Source organism: Vigna radiata, chromosome 7, assembly GCF_000741045.1.
Source record: "Vigna radiata var. radiata cultivar VC1973A chromosome 7, Vradiata_ver6, whole genome shotgun sequence".
In the NCBI taxonomy this organism is placed as follows: Eukaryota; Viridiplantae; Streptophyta; class Magnoliopsida; order Fabales; family Fabaceae; genus Vigna; species Vigna radiata.
This window is the reverse complement of record NC_028357.1, coordinates 13,344,125-13,361,922: the sequence shown is the minus strand read 5'-3', so window position 1 is coordinate 13,361,922 and position 17,798 is coordinate 13,344,125.

Genomic DNA, 17,798 nt, shown 5'->3' with positions numbered 1-17,798 from the left:
TAAAATGATGTGAACTCTGTTGTGCAGATTGCTAGATAAAAATTAAAGTTAAATATGGTAGTTTAGGCTGGGTTGGAGGAAGTGGGGTAGTGAAATTGAGGGTCAGGGGTTTTGGGTAGGAATGGGCTATTGGGGCAGTCTTAGTAAGTGGAATAAGACTTGTTTGAGTGTTATGACAGCAAAATTCTGATGTATAACTGGTTGTTAGCCTTTTAGTGTGTTTTGTATGATTTTTGGTTCATTTTCAAGGGTTTTCAGTAGTAAGATTCTGAATTAAGTGGTATGGAATTAATGTGATGGTTTAGGGACTGTTGTTAGGTCTATTAACACTTGTTCAAGCTGTTAGTTGCAGAAAACTTGTGTTAAAAGGTATAAAATTAAGTTTAATACGGTTTGAGTAGTTTAAAGAAATTAAATTGAATTGAGGTAGCAAATCTGAGTTAGGAGAGTGTTTTTCAATGTAGCTTGGTGCATAGGAGATCTTAAGAGTCAATAGAATGTGGGGGGAAATTGTCCAAGTTGAGATGTAAAGTGTATCTATGAGAGGTTAGTTTCTGCTCTGCACCATTCCACAACCCATGGAAAAATCCACAATCTGCTTGTGGACTTCTCTGTTTTCAAATCCACAGTTCCAGAAGTAAATCCACAGGTTGTGGAAAAAGCCACAACTTAGTTGTTGAACTTACTGGTTTTCAATTTGTTTCTCTCGTGACAATTCCACTGGTTGTGGAAATGTTCACAACTATGCGTGGACCTCTCTGGTCTCAAGGTTTAGATCACCCTAGTTACTTTCATTGCTTATGTTTTAATTGAATTGTGACGCATTGTGAAATTGTTTTAATTGTTTATTTTCTGCGCCAACATCGCGAATCATGTCCTCCAATTTGTCTTCATCCTGTCGATCTTCTTCCATGGTGGAATCAGTAACATTTTCAGTTTGCGAGTTAGTCGGAAAGTACATTTCTTCGTCGTGCCATATCCATGTTGTATAACATCTTAGGAAACCATCACAATAAGATGTTCTCTAAATTGGGTTGCGTTCAACTTTCTCCCATTCAAACAATTCACACAAGGACATCTAAACTTCACTTCATCATCACTTCTCCCCTCATTACGTTGTGCAAATTGTATAAATTCCTCTACACCTCTCTCGTACTCAGCACTAATACGTGGTAAATTAATCNAATNTCGATCCATTCCTAAATTTTACAAAATTAAAATTATACAATGTTCTATATAAAATTATCAATTCAATCATACAATCAATTCAGTCATACAATCATACAATTAATAATCATTGAAATAATCAATTCAAACATTTTATCACAAATAATTACATATGAGAATTATCACAGTTTGTCTATAGGAATCATTCAATCACATAATTTTGATTTTATAATAAATCTACTAAAAAAGTTCATAGCATATTATTAAAATTAAATAAGTTTTCTGATAAAAAAAATTAAATACATTTTATCTACCTCTATTCCAATCCTTTCCCCTACAAGCTAACATACTTTGTCTCTTAATGATCAAAACATAGCAAACATTGAGCAAGGAGAAAATCACTAACAATTAATGAATGAAGTATAAATAATTCAGAACATATTCAAATACATGAAAGTTAAGAGACTACATCTTCCCCAACAACAAATGAGTTTAGTTCTGCACTATCATGGAGAACTTAGGTATACAATGGAATGAAAGTGAAATAAAAACCCTATAAAGTGAAGAGGAGAGCTCCTGCATCCAATTCTTCCTCCAAAGGGTCGAAAAGTGTGTTTTTGCGCTTCTGTCGTCAAAAGATACAAACCTTAGGGTGAGCAAGTCCTTAAATAAATCAAAAATAAAGTCAAAGGCCCATCACGCTGGTGCTCAATGCCCCTACTTAGGGCAACTGGGCGAGCTTGCGAGAGGAGTGGCGTTGAGGGTCCTGAAAAGGGAAAACAGGTGCTCTACGATACATGGAGTCTGATGCTCAGTGCCCCTTAGAGGACAAGCAAGCGTTGGTGTGAGCTACTTGGCGTTGTATTAAAACCAAAATATGTGAATACTTATTATAATGAATTAACTATTTATCTTTTTTTTTATAATAAGATTTTCTTATAAAGAACATTAACGGTAACATAGCCTCATAGATATATATGTCAACATTTTATATCTTTATAATTATTCATAGTATATTACAAAAAACAGACAAAGTTTTATACAATAGTAGAAGTTATATATCATAATACAAAATTATAAATATATTTAATATTTTCTAAGGATATTAAAACTAACTCGTCCATGAGTCAACATCCTAGAAAATATCTCTTGAAATTTTCTTGGACTACTCTTACTAAACAAGTTCTTCTTCTACTTGTATAGTAACATGTAAGAAAAAACATGAAAATGAGTGATGTCTTTGTAAGCCTTAAATATTAATTTTAATAAACTTAACATATCATGCAAATAATAAGAGCCAATAAGTATAAGACTCAATCTCATTTTATGACACATATGGATCTATATCCCTATTGATTCATTATAAACATCAAAATTTATATGGGAAATGATTAGGTAGTTAAATATTTCTTGTTAAAAACATATGTATAATCCTAATTATTTTTCTTAAGGATATAAGTCATTTATATACCCATAAAAGAAATATATATGTTGAAAGGGAGAGAATACTAATTAAGTTTTTTATGATGTTCGAGCTCAACTAACCATACTAATAGAGTTTCTTATGATGTTTGAACTTAGCTAAACAACTTGACAATTCAGAAACTAGACAAGTCAGAAACCCGACAGGTCAACAACTTGACAAGTTCGCAACCTGGCAAGTTTACAACCCGACAAGTCCACAACCCAGAAGGTTGGCAGCCTAAAAGGTTAGTAGGCTAACCTTAGCCTGACACTTGGAAGACCTAAATTAGTAAAGTAAGGTTGTAAGTCAAACCTGAAATCTTAGAATCAAATTAATCAAAGTACAATTAATTAAGAGCATCTTTGGTGTAAAAAAATATGTTTTAAAATGCATAATGGACATCTAAATTGTTTTAATTGATTAACAATGTATTGAGCTTCATGTTATCCACTTTCAATTTTGAAGAACCTGAAAAAGGAAAATAAATTCATTTGTCATAGCCAATCATTTGAATGAATATAAATATGTAATTTGAATTGTTCATTTAATTACCTTGTATGTCACTCCATAGTCAATCTTGAACACACATCAATGCCTCTAAAGTGTCTGGGTGTAATTTACTTCGATGTGGAGTAAGAAATCGACCACCATACTAAAAGAAGACTCAGAAGCAACTGTTGAGATAGGAATGGATAGAAAATCTCTTGCAATCATTTGTAAGACTAGATATTTTAATCCATTAGTCTTCCATCAAATTAAAATGTCAAATCCTTCATCTGAATCTGGTAGTGTCGGTTCCTCCAAGTAATAATCAAGTTCTAACTTATAATTTGTTGGTTCATTATTCTTTGCAATCTGATGTTTTGCAAAATCTCTCCTCCAAGCATCTTTTCTTCCATCAACAATTTGGCCTACATTTATGTTCATATTTTGACATGAAAAAACTGACTTCTTACCTTTCAAGTAATAATCAAGTTCTAACTTATAACTTCTAACTTATAACCATTCTTCACCAACCTCACATTAAACAAAATGCAAGTGCATGGTCCCTTTAGTTTGATCTATTGTCATAAGTTACAGGTCAAACAGAAGAACTAATGAAAAGTACTACCAGAAAAGTAACCAATATATTATGTGAGGAATAGATAAAGAGTTTTGAAATTATTGTAGGAATTTATAATTTCTAATATGCATGACATGACTGATTGATTGGTCCTTTTTCCTTTCCTATAATCTTAGACCATGACCACATCCAAAGTAATAAAGAAAACACAGAAGTCAAATGTAGTTAGCTCTCAATTAGTCTCAATCTAGCTCTTCTTCAGTCTCAAATCAACTAACGACCAACCAACCCCTCCCCTTATTTACCAATCTCTATGTATATATGCATGTCATATTCACACACATATCTCAATATCATCTACAAGATAAACATATCAAACTTTATTTGAAGAAGAATAGCTTCACCTAAAAGGTGTACGTAGATATACAAACACAAATGTTTGAATGTTTGACCAACACATAAACACACACACGAGTACAAACTTTTAACATAGTGAATCCAAGTGACAACAATCATGCATATATATATATATATATATATATATATATATATATATATATATATATATATATATATATATATATATATGATTCTGATGGATATGTCATACATTACAGTGACAACTATTCTACTCTATTCTTCGACATTTTTGGCCTCACACATAACTCGGAAACAGGGAAGAAGAGCCACTATGTTGATTGCAGGGAAGAAAATCATGCCTCCACGTTTTTAGTTTCGCAACTCTGACATATCCATCACTATAACAGGCACCACTAAAGAAAAAGAAAAATGTTTTCACACATATTTCCCTCAACTCTCCCCTTCCTTTTCATCACTCCCTCACACAAATGAAAATGAGAAATCTTCTGAGGAGTTTCATGCGAATCATGGCCTTCGCCCTTCAAGCATTCTTGGAGTAAGGATCATGTTTTTATAAAAAGGTTTGGCATTAACTTTTATGCAACAGTAGGGGTTTGCTTAATAGGAGAAAACAGGTGTGGAGTTTTTGCATATGGAAATATTGACATACAAAACAAATTCAGTTGTTATCTATCTGAAACACCAAATCCACATACCTAAATATGAACTTCGAGAGGTATAGGCCTCACACTTGGCTTGAAATTGAACAATCCAATTTCCTCAACGCCTCAGCTGGATCTAGTTCCTATTCGCACAAGATAACCAACAGCAAGTAACAACGTATAAGAAATGCAAAATCAGAGAAGAGAAGAGAAAATGGTTAATTTTGTTTTTGGATTCTAGCTTTTAGAGAAGAGGTTTTGGAGAACTTGACGGTAGTAGAGGATTTGCAAAATTAGCAGTTAGGATTTCAGAGGTTAGGGTTTGAAGAACTTTGACGGCAGAGAGAAAGTATACGAAAGTAAAAAAAAACTAACGGGGATAAAATTGTAATTTCATCTCTCAAACGTGTAGCGGGTACCTACGGGTACAGATAAGGTGATACCTGAACCGACCCATTAATAAGCGGGCATTAAAAAACCTGCTATCCGCTACCCACGAGTACTAAATACCCGTAGTGGATTTTACCAGCGGGTACTCGCGGGTACGGATTTTTCTGCCATCCCTAATTAACATACTTACACAATCAATTAAAACATAACAAAATTTCTAAAATTTAAATATGAATTATATTAACCGATTAGGATATTTTCATAATTGATTAATAATATCAAAAATATGTTTTCACTATGCCAAAAAAGGTTTTTTATGCCGATTAAAAAAAGCTTTTTATACCAATTTTCGAGCAGGTATAGGATATTTTACACCGGTTCTAGAACAAGTATAAAACACTTAACTTTTTATACCAGTTCTGTCTATAACAGGTATAGAAGTCTGCTATTTATGCTTGCTTTTATGTAACAAGTATAAAAAGTCCCAAATAAAAGAATATCACTTTTATACCTGTTGTGTTATAACCAGTGTAAAAAACAAGACTTTTTACACCTGGGCTTTAATCAGTATAAAAAGTGACTTTTTTTTTAGAATATTTGATTTGTATGTGGTACTATCCATATCCTGCATAAAATTCAATCCCAGAATACAGTCTAAATAATTAATAACGAGCAAAATAATCAATATTGTTTCTATTAATACATCAAAATGTAATATTTATTTATCAAAGTTTTTAAATATATTTACCTAATAGAGTTACTTAATATAGTTACACATAAAATAGTTTCTAGACTCAAAATGTAATATTGAAACATTTAATCATTTACAAATGATTAAAAAAAATACAGCTCCTTACTCCCAAACATTCATAGAAAGTGCATATTCAGAGGAAACCCGCCTGCTGGTTTGCCAAAAGTAATCTCTACACTCTTACATAAGTGCATCCAGCGGGTAGGATTTTGCACTTGGAATAATTATCTCCTTAAGTTTCTGATTAGGAGCACATAGACTGATACAAAACACAAAACAAAATTCACGTAATAGAAATATACACACATATATATGTTAATACCTCACGTCTAGCTTAGCATGAAAGTAAAATTAATGGCAAGTCAAAATTGTATTCATATTAAAGGTAATTACCTCACAGCTAAGGTAGATTGAAGTTTGTGAGAAGCAAGTTTGTTTATTGTATTTGGAACGCCCACAGTGGAGATGGTTATCATTCTTTGCCCAATTTTTACATCCTAAAAGAAACACAGCAAAGCATATATACAATAAAAACTTATTATAATAATTTATCACTATACAATGAAAAATAGAAACAGAAACAAAGGACAAATTTTATGCAGACAATGTAATTACTTGAAGTTTTGAAAAAGAGAGAAATGTATGCATATAACTTTGCACTTGTATTGAAGATGAATTACATATGCATTCACATGTGGCATAAAGTAAGTCTGGAAAGTCTTCATAAAAAATACGTTTCATTTCATAATTTAAGGTATAAAGACTTATTTTTAACGATTCAGGTTCATGCAGTTCAAAATTTACAATATTCTAGTGAATATAAAGATGCATGTGATTAGCTTTAATACATATTAAATCTAGATATAAGATCATGATCAACTCAGAAATGATAAAATTTGTAGTATTTTGAACAAGTGATGCTGACAGTGGTTAAATTTATCTCTTGTCTAACTTGGGTAGGGCTGATAAGCCAGCAAAAGTTACATCATTGCCTAATATGGTCCTCCAGTCAGAGGATTCATTAAGTATGTCTGTTGGACTTCTTAATTAAAGTTTTGCAGAAAAAATAATATATGTTGTAAATGACTTTCATTGCCACCAATAATTCAGAGTGAAGTAAGGAATTTAACTAATTATTTGAATTGTTAAGCTTAACTCTATTATTTACTTTATAATAATTTAAATATATCGTGCCCAGTTTGTCTTAAAGTGACTTTCAAGGTAAATATTTGTTTAAGATTTTCATACAAAGAACGAGAACAATAGTAATGGGAATGAACTTTTGCAGAGAAGAGAAAATAGCGTGGAAAAAAAGAAATTGAATATGTAAAATATTTCATACCTATTATAATATTTAACCGCATCATAATCTATACTTGTTATATATAGGGTTAACGGGGTATAAAAAAAATTTTCTATACCTATTTGATTGTAATCAGTGTAAAATATTTGTATTTTAGTATAATATTGTCACTGCACACCACTTTTTATATTTATTTTTATTATAACTGGTGTAAAAAAGTTTTTCATATTTACAAAACGATTACCTTACTATTTCATATCCAAGAGTTGATTCTATGAAAAGGAAGTGTTTTTGAATTATTGAGGAGAGTAAGAGCTAGTTCTTTAAGGAAATTCATCAAGAAGCCATTAAGATGAGTTTAATTTTATGGATTCTTGCTTGACAAATAATTGATTAGTAATATCTAAACTTCAGGTGTACACTTTCCCTTTACTTTTTATATTCTTCCATTTTTTATATTCTTTTCATTGTGTAAGTGATTATTTTAATGTAACTGTGTGAAGTATTATATTCAGAGATTAATTCTTGATATCTTAGGATCTAGGATTATTAAGCTGTGCTTGTAATTCTATGAATCTTGTGATTATAGTGGAAAATCTTCCAGGTTACTCTGAAGAAAACTAGACTTATGTTCAAGTTGAATAGAACCAATATAAAATTTATGTGTTCTTTCTTTTATCTTTCATCAATCTTATGTTTCTTTAATAGTTTGAAAAAGTTTAAAAACCAAATATCTCTACATTTGTTTTAAAAAGTTCAATGTTTTAAAAAAACTAATTCACTCTTTCTTGATTAGAAAATATTAGTTACAACTATTTTAAACAATATACTGGCTACTTAACTTTGACAATATTGAAAATTATAAAACAGTCTCAAGTTGACCTATAAATATCTAAGTAAGACAATATTATGAAGTATCAAAATATTAATTACTTGGTAAGTATTTCCATACACCATATTATGGTCCCTGATTTTCATTTCATAATGTACCAAATTGTGATTTTCCAAACACTCATTAACATGGTCTTAACTTATAAAAAAACCTAGGATTCTTCCTCAATTCATATGCTCTTTCACATTTTCAAAGATCACATAATGCAATGTCCATTAAATACGTCATATTTGTCTTAACTAAATAATATATGTAATTGCTAACAATATGCACACCATTCAAACATATATTAAAAGGAATACTTAAAAAAAAAGGATAAAAATAATAATAGATAATGTTTAAAACAATACAAAATAAGAAGAAATAAAATAAGAATTAAAATAATGATTGAAAATAAATAAATAGATATGAATCAATATATCCCAATCAAATAAATTACTATAAATAAACATGAATTGGAAAGAAAAGACAATAAATTATTATTTAAATAATAAGAAAATTAAAGAATAAAAAGATCTACACATACTGAAAGTAGTAAATTAAATTATATAAATACATATATTAGCTAAGAGAATTAATGTGTAATTAAAAATAAATTAAATGATATAAATATAAATTAATAAAGACAACTAATACATTGCAAAAAGTAAATTAAATAATATAATATAATTAATACAAAAATAATACGTAGCTAGAAATAACATAAATAACATAAATATAAACTAATAAAGAAGACTGGTGGTGGTGCATAATTAAAAATAACTTAAATGATACAAATATAATTAAATTGGTTTAATACCTATTTTGGTCCCTTTTTTAGGAAGGTTCGTTCAAAGTGGTCCCTCCTTCTTTCAAAAGTTCACTTAAGTCCTACCTTTTGCAAAAACTGTTCAAAGTGGTCCTTTTTGCTAACGGCGTTAATTCTGCTAACGACAGAACTGCCAGCTGGCTATTATGTGTTAAAAAATATTATTAATTGTGACGTGGAAATGTAATAAATTTAGGATTAAAATTAAAATTGAAATTGGGGTAATTAGGCAAACTGATTTTGGGGATCTTCTTCTCTTAAGAACTCCATTGATTTGTTAGTGGTGGATCCAAATCCTTTTGCACGATTATAATGGGTAGAACAAACACAAGTGATCTTCCTATCGCTGGCTGAGATGGTTCAAGTAAGCATGGAACAAAGTCTGAGACATTTACAACAAAGGGCTCTCGTCTGCCGCTGGAAAACTCTGCTTCTTTCTCAATTTTCTTCACCTTTTTTTTTTCTCTGCATTTGGGGTTTGTGAGGTAAATTTCCAGAGTAGAAAACGGAAAAAAAAGAAGGAATAATACATAGTGAAGTATGATGCTAGTCCAGGCCATTGTGGAGGTATCGAGTGACTGGTAATTATCAATAAACTAAGTTGTCAGTGGTAAAGGTCAAGATTTTGTAGTTGGTTTGTAAAGAAACTGCTGTATAAAATGACATACAAGTGGTAAAAAGCTCCTTGTCCAAATTAATTGCTGAAGGGTTGTCCGATTTTGTCAACAGTGGTTGTCCGATTTGCGATTTGGGAATTTAGGGTTTCTCTTCTCTGCAGGTTTGAAACGTGATGGAGAAAATGCGATCTGTGCGAACTAGTTGTCAACAGTGGTTATCCGATTTGGGGCCGGCCATGGTTGCACAATCGGAGGCGCAGGGAGCTGTCGTGGAGGCCGATTTGGCTCGCGTGGAGGAATTTGGTGCGAGACATTTTACTGGCGCGACCACCTTCAGCAAGAAGAAGATCCTAGTTTGCCTAATTACCAGATTACCCAAATTTTAATTTTAATTTTAACCCTAATTTTATTACATTTCCACGTCACAATTAATAATATTTTTTAACACATAATAGCCAGCTGGCAGTTTTGCCGTTAGCAGAATTAACGCCGTAAAAAGGACCACTTTGAATAATTTTTGCAAAAGGTAGGACTTAAGTGAACTTTTGAAAAAAGGAGGGATCACTCTGAACAAACCCTCCCAAAAAGAAGGGACCAAAATAGGTATTAAACCTTTAATAAACATGATGAATATGTAACTTTATGATAAATTAGATGACATAAACATAAATTAATAAAGAGGATCAATATATAACTAGAAATAAATTAAATTATATAAATATAAACAAATAAAAAAAACATTATTTTATAATTAGAGATAAATTAAATTATATAAATATAAATTATAAAGATAAATAATAATTGAAAATAATTTAGAATGTAAATATATAAAAAAATGATAAATTAAATAATAAATATATAAATAAAAAGAAATATTCAATGTATTAGTATAATAAATTAAATAATACAAAAATAAAACTAAAGGACGTAAAATAATATGTAGTTAAAAATAAAACAGACAAAACTCTATAAATATTAATATAAAAAGGCATTAACCCCACGTTTTCCTTTCCTTTAGTGGTCAAATTCTCGAGAAGATGATATGATTGTAGTACTTAAAAAAAGATAAAGAGAGAAAGACAGAGATAGTGTAGAAAGAGATAGAAATTTTCGAAAATAAATGGATGGAATATGGATATTTATAGAATGTCTTCTAAAATTATATTATATTATTCTCTTTTTATTAGGTGAGTGTCCTACACTTCTCTCTTACCCTTTTTTTTAATAATATAATATTATTATTTTATTTTATTTAATAATAAATTTTTTACTTTTAATTAATTGTTTTCAATTTTTAATTTATTTTTTGAATTGATTTATTTTATGATGTTCAAACATTTTTGGATAAAATACAAAAATTCAAATGAATTTGAACATAATATTTTCTAAAAGTTATATGAAAAGTAAAGATAAAATAACTAATATAATTATTTAAAAATACAAATATTACTAAATTTGTAATCGTTATCGCATAGTTGATTTATGTTTACTTGAATTTTTTTAATATAAATTACATTTTTAATAGGAATAAAGAAAGAAATACATGTAATGTCAATATATCTTATCCTTATCAATGTTTAAGCTCTTATTCACTTGAGTGGATTTGAAAGATAAATTGAATGGATTTGAGAGAATTTGAAGATGATTTTCTTTATTGTTTATTTGAGTGAATTTGGAGATAAACGAGAATGAATTTGGAAGTAAAGTGTGTGAGAATTAGTGTAGAATTTAATTTATGTAACAGATTAAAAAAATTTACTTCCAAATCCACTCTCACTTATCTCCAAATCTATTCAAATAAACAACAAAAAAATTTATCTTCAAATCTTCTCAAATCCTCTCAATTACTTTCCCCCAAATCCACTCAAGTAAACAAGACCTCAAGGAAAATTTTCTTTTGTCATGTTATTTTAAATATAGAAACATATACCTTTCCTTGTTATGTAATAAGAACATCTAGTGTCTAAGAACGAGCTTGACTCTTTACCTCTTTTATTAAAGCATATTTCATCTTTTACAGGTGCTATGAGACATATTTGCATGTTTTGCATCTCACTCAAAGTTTGAGTCTTACCATGTTGTTGGGAAACCTTATGTTCCTTTATCTTTTTCATTTTAACATCTGCTTGAATTTCTAAACATTAGAGATATTTTTTATCAGTTAAGCTTTCTAACTCAACCTCAGAGCTATCATTTTCCTCCTATAGAGCTTGCAGAGCTCTACTTTCCTTACATCTAAGTTGGGTTTGCTTTGAGGCAAATCTTATAAATGTACCTCATGTTATCTAGATTCCTTGGAGTTTATAAACTTCTTCATATCCCATGCTTCCTGGATGGATATCAGTGGTTTTGGGATCCCAAGCCTTTGGTATGCTGCTAAACAACTTTAGGTCAATATAAGCTTATCTTAAAGCTTTTAGTTCATTAAAAAGGACCTGCTTTCTTCCAAATGTGTCATTTGTAGTCTAACCATCCTTCAAGATAAAAGACTTATGCACTAACGAGTGAGGTGTGTTAGCAAAATGATGAAGATGAAGTTTTGATGATGTCCAAATCAAGTCAAGATATATCAAGATTCACGAAGATCCTTTGAAGACTTATTTTTTATTAAAAGCTTTTGTAATAATTGTAGTTTAAATGTTTAGGACTTAAATTTGTAGAAGGTTTTGATTCTTGTACCTTCATACTTTATATTTGCTGTTTAGAACAAAAAACGCACGGTTTTAATCGATTAAACCAAGTTATAATCGATTAAAACGTTACAAGTGCTGAAAACTCAACTGGCAAGGGAATAATCGATTAGTACCTTTTTTAATCGATTAGTCAATCGATTAATCCTTAGAATAATCGATTAAAACTAGTCGTTGGAGTTTTCTGGTTTTTGAAAACTAGCCGTTGTACTCATTTTAATCGATTAACATTAATATTAATCGATTAAAAGCGTTAAATGGTCAATTTCGTAGAATGAAAGAGTTTTTGCTTGAGTCTATAAATAGGCTCTCTTTATCCATCATCAATAACTCTTCCCTTGTGCTCAAGTACTCAAAACTCGTTGAGAATTATGTGCTCTTACTCAGCTAAGGAAACTCTTGTCTGTGGTGTTGGTGTATTGCTACTACGGTGACAGAGGAATAGTTGGTTCATCCTTGGTGCGTCTAAGGAGGTGTGTGGAAGAGGATCATCCTTCGTGAAGTATTCGGAGGAGGTGTCTCATCCTTTGTGAAGATTCAAAGGAGGTGCAGGTTCATCTCTTATGGTATCAAGAGAGGTGGTTTCTGAACTTTTACAAATTATTTCTTTGTGAATGTAGTTTGTAATTGTTTTGTGCTTAGTAAACTGTTTATCTTGATTTGAGATAAGTGACTAGATGTAGGATTGGTAAGATCCGAACCAGTATAAAAATCATCTGTGCAAATTTCTCTCAACCTTACTCTTGTTATTTATCTTTATTATTTGCGTAGTAAGATAAATTAAGTAGAAATTAAAAGGCACACGTTTATATTAAAACCCTTCTTGGTTTGTTATTCCACACTAACCATTCCGCTGCAGCCACTCTGACAAGATGGATGCAAGCATATATATATATATATATATATATATATATATATATATATATATATATATATATATATATATATATATATATATATATATATATAATGGCTAGTTTCATAAAAAATTATTATAATGACTAGTTTTTGTAATGAATACTTTAATAACAACTACTTAATTAGAAAAATAAAGTTACAATTGGTAAAGGACTAAATAAGTAAAGTTATAGACCAATTGAAATAGAATTTAAAAAACATCTAGTTTATTCACAAATAATATATTTGCAAGCAAATTATGGTCTATCATTTATTTTTCCATTGTTTCAAATTTATCCTTTGTGAGGACTTCATATGGTTTTATTGAAGTTGTTTTCTCTTTTGCTTAAGTTAATTTTTCATTATAGAACTTTTGTTTTTCACTTTTTTGGCCATATTACTCAACTTTTTTTTTGTTGGAAGATTTCTTTTGAAGCTTTTGCTTTGTTCTTTTTTTATTGGCCATATTATTGTTCTTTTTTTATTGTATTTGGTCCAACTCAACAAGACAATATGTTATTGGATCGTAATTTTCACAATTAATAAATGTAGTTATTTTAGAGTGTTACCAATGAGGAGTATTGGTATCTTAAAATTACTGTGAAGTTTTGACGATGATAAAAGCTGAAGAATTGAAGACTTTAAGTGCATATTTATTAAACGCATTTTGTAAAAACAATGTATAGGATAAATTGTAATGATGTAAAAACTCTTAGAAGTTTTCGTATTTAGTGAGTCATTGCGCAAATAATCGATTATCAAGTGTAATAATCGATTATCACGAGCTTGTTTGGAAATGAGTTGCTCGCACAAATAATCGATTATTGCACAAATAATCGATTATTCCTCAGGATAACCGATTATCACTTTTTTGAAAATCTCATAATGGACACAAATAATCAATTATCACTTATGATAATCGATTATATTTGGCAGTTGGGAGATGTCTTTTTAGTTTATGACCCTAGGCTAATAAATAGATTTTTCCATAGCTCTTAGAAAATAACTTTTCATTTTCAGAGTATTAGAGTTGTGTGCCTAAGGGAAGCTCTCTGTGAGTGAAAAGGGAATCTATGTCATTTGAGAATACAGTTTGTCCGAGGAAGTTCTCAAGTGATAATGTTTGCTCTTGTCAAGTTTTGTGAATAGGAGAAGCTTGCGCTTTGTGTGTTAAAGGTCAGGAGCGGTTCTCTTCAAGTTGGCAAAGCTGTTTTCTTCCGGTTCGTTTGTCGAAGGAAGATTCTTTCGTTCGTTTGTCGAACGAAAGATGTTCTTATTTCTCAATCTTTACTTCATATTATTGTAACTGTGAAACAATATTTTAGTGAAAAGGTTAATCACTTTTTACAGTGATTAACAACTACACGTAGAATCTTTTGATTTGAACCAGTATAAAAATCATCTGTGTGATTTTTCTCTTCCTTACACTCTTTTTAAACTTTTAACACACCATCTATTTGATAAAATTTTTACAAGAAATTTAAAACTGTTAAAGGAACCATTTTTTAAATTGAATGAACAAGCTCTCCGCTTTCAACAATTTGTATCGTACTCTGTGCTTTTATTTTCGCTGCACAAAATCGATACCGATTGTTTCAACATAGAGGGCATTAAGTATATCTAAGATTTGATTCATTTATCGGATTTGGAGAATTCCCTCTCTAAAGTCACATTTCTTTTTTTTAAAGTTCTATTCGTTTAAGATGATAATTTGGAATAGAGGGAATGAATGAATTTAAAGAGATTTGTGAGTGAATTTATCATTGTTTTTTTAAAGAGATTTGGAGGTGAGTAAAAGTGTATTTGGAAGTAAAATTTCTAAAAATTAAGGTAGGATTTGAGCGATGTGAGAGATAAAAATAATGGTTTAATTGGTAGAAATTAAAGATTACAAAATACCCTTAATTGTAAAAGTAATATAGAATGATAATTGTTAATATTATATAATTGTAAATATTATTATAAGGAGAGAAAAAAATAAAAATTAATTTTTAACATGAATTTTTTTTTTTATTTTATTATTATTATAATTATAATAAATAATTAGAGTTGTCAAAATAGGTTACAATCCGCGGGCCAACCCGACCCACCACGGGTTCGGATCGGATTGGATTGAAAAAAAAATGCATTTTTTTATGCGGCCCAATTTTTAACTCGGCTCATTTAAACATGACTTATCTGGATTGAACCCATGGTATGCCGGGTTGGCCCACCAACCCACCTAATTTTATTTTTATTAATTTATTATCTTATAAAATCTTAAAAAATACCATCCGACTCATTATACATTGACTGTATTGTACTTTTTTTTTATTATTTTTAATTGTCTTGAGTTTAACATCATTTTGAGAGTGACATTTATTTAGATTTGAATTACAAAAAATTAGTATTTTTTTATTTTAAAAAAATTGTAATTAAATGAGCTAGTGAGCCAACCTATATAACCCACCAACCTGTGACTTCTTACTACTAGATAATGCCCATAAATTTCATGATAGGTGCCTAAAGATTCATAGTGAACTTCGATAGGAACTTCTCTTGACGAAAGAATGTGTAGATCTAGTCGCCACCGGAGCCACAAAAGGACTATCGAAGGTTATTCTTTTTTGTTGATAAGCTCCAATTGTATCATAGGAATTACAAAAAAAAGGTTCTTTTTTTTTCGTATACTTATAGTTTTTCTATGGAATTATTTGATTTTTCCAATTTCTGCAATTACGTGCTCTAGTGGATCAGGTTCAAATTTTTCCGACTCACTAATAAATGAGTCGGATTGGATTGACTCACTAAGTGATCAACCTGTGGTGAGTCGGAATGTTTTGACAACACTAATAATAATGATAATAATAATAATAATAATAATTATATAATTATTATTAGTTGTTATTATTGTTGGTTGCATTAGTGGAACTGAATCCAAGCATTAGTGGAACTAAATCCATGAGCAGTAGAACGGAATACAACATCATGTACATTTCCTCTATGGAGTGGAACCAAATACTCCACAGTTGGACTGAATGCACTGCGTGAAGAACCGAATACATGTGCTCTTCAATCTCCTTCAAGTTCTCTTCTTCATCTTCAACATCTTCAACCTCTCTGCTCTTAATCTACAACTCCATTCTTGGCTTCATCTTCAACCAACTTGCAGAAAGAAGAAAATCCTCCATAGCTTGCATTTTAGACGTGGTATTTTATAAAAGGTTGAGGGCAAAGCTGAGATTTTACAGCAAATCGCTCCAAATCAGAGCCAATTCGTTGATTATCAAAAAAGTGAAAATCTTGCAAATTACCGCGAATCCATTCAACTATATGCTCAAACAAATATGAAACATCTCGCTAATTCATCATACCTTTTCTTCTTCAGCAATAAAATCATCTCACCCAAACACTGTGTAACTGGCTTATTAATTTTATTTTATTCCTAAGTCACATTCCTAACTCTTTAAGTTAATTATTTTCATGTTTACCTTATGCTATTATGTTCATTTGCAATTTTATTTTATCTATATGATCATTGTTTTATTTCATCCATTCTTTCTATTATTCTTGTGATTTTCTATTTATATATGTCAATTATGTCTTATAACTTCGTTTTGTTTAATGCTTTTTTAAACGCTTACCACTAAGACAAAAATTATAATTGATAGTATCAATATATATCTTTTTACCTAAGAATGTATCATCTTAATTGTCATTATTCAATGTGAATTAAACCATTTAGCCTTCACTATAATGTCGCCTACAACAAACCCTAATCGTTTTGGTTTGCAAAGCCATTGACTTATCTTACTACTAGCCCACCAACTGCCATATAATTTTATTACTTTTTATTTTATTTTTGAATATATATATATATATATATATATATATATATATATATATATATATATTGTAAATCTTTAATTGTTAATTAACATAATTATTACAGTCAATAATGATAACTTAATATGTAAGTATTAATAATTTATTAAATTGTAACACTTTACTTATTTTTTTCAAGCAACATGATAAAAAGTTTAATCTTTTAAATTATTATTTTTATTCAAAATTCAACTCCGATTCATAGGATAAACAAGACACTAAGATAAATTAAAACTACTACCAAATTAATAATATAGTGAGAAACTGATCATTCATATCCGACTTTGGCATCTTAAAAGTTAATTGTTAAATTCTTTAATGATGAAATTTAATGTTAAATTGATATTTTCTTAGAACATTTTTCATCTGGATGAAAAAAATCCACTTAGTTAGCGTTATATGACTGGAATAACATTTTTAAGAGAAAAAAAAATAATAAAACAAAATTCTAAAATATAAAAAGTTAAAACCTTATTGCTTATATTTAGGGAGCTTTCACATATTTGAAAGTTTCGACAATTTTAATAAATAAAAAATTGTAATGAGATGTTGGTGTCAATAATGAATTTTGTTTGTAAAATTTAATTCAAAGTACATTAATTTTCACATGTAAAATATACCTACCTTAGGCATCTCAAATGTAGTAATACTAGTATCAATCAATTCATTTAATTTGTTTAGCAAGTGTGAAACGACAATATGATGTGGAATCACGGGGTTCCAACGTAGTCTGAAAGTGAATTAGGGCAGAGATACCTACTCAATATATCTCAAATATGAATAAAAAAAAATCTCAATTATGAATAAAAAAACATCTCAATTAATAATTCAACATAAAAGCTATGTTGGATTAGTACACACGCGCAAGC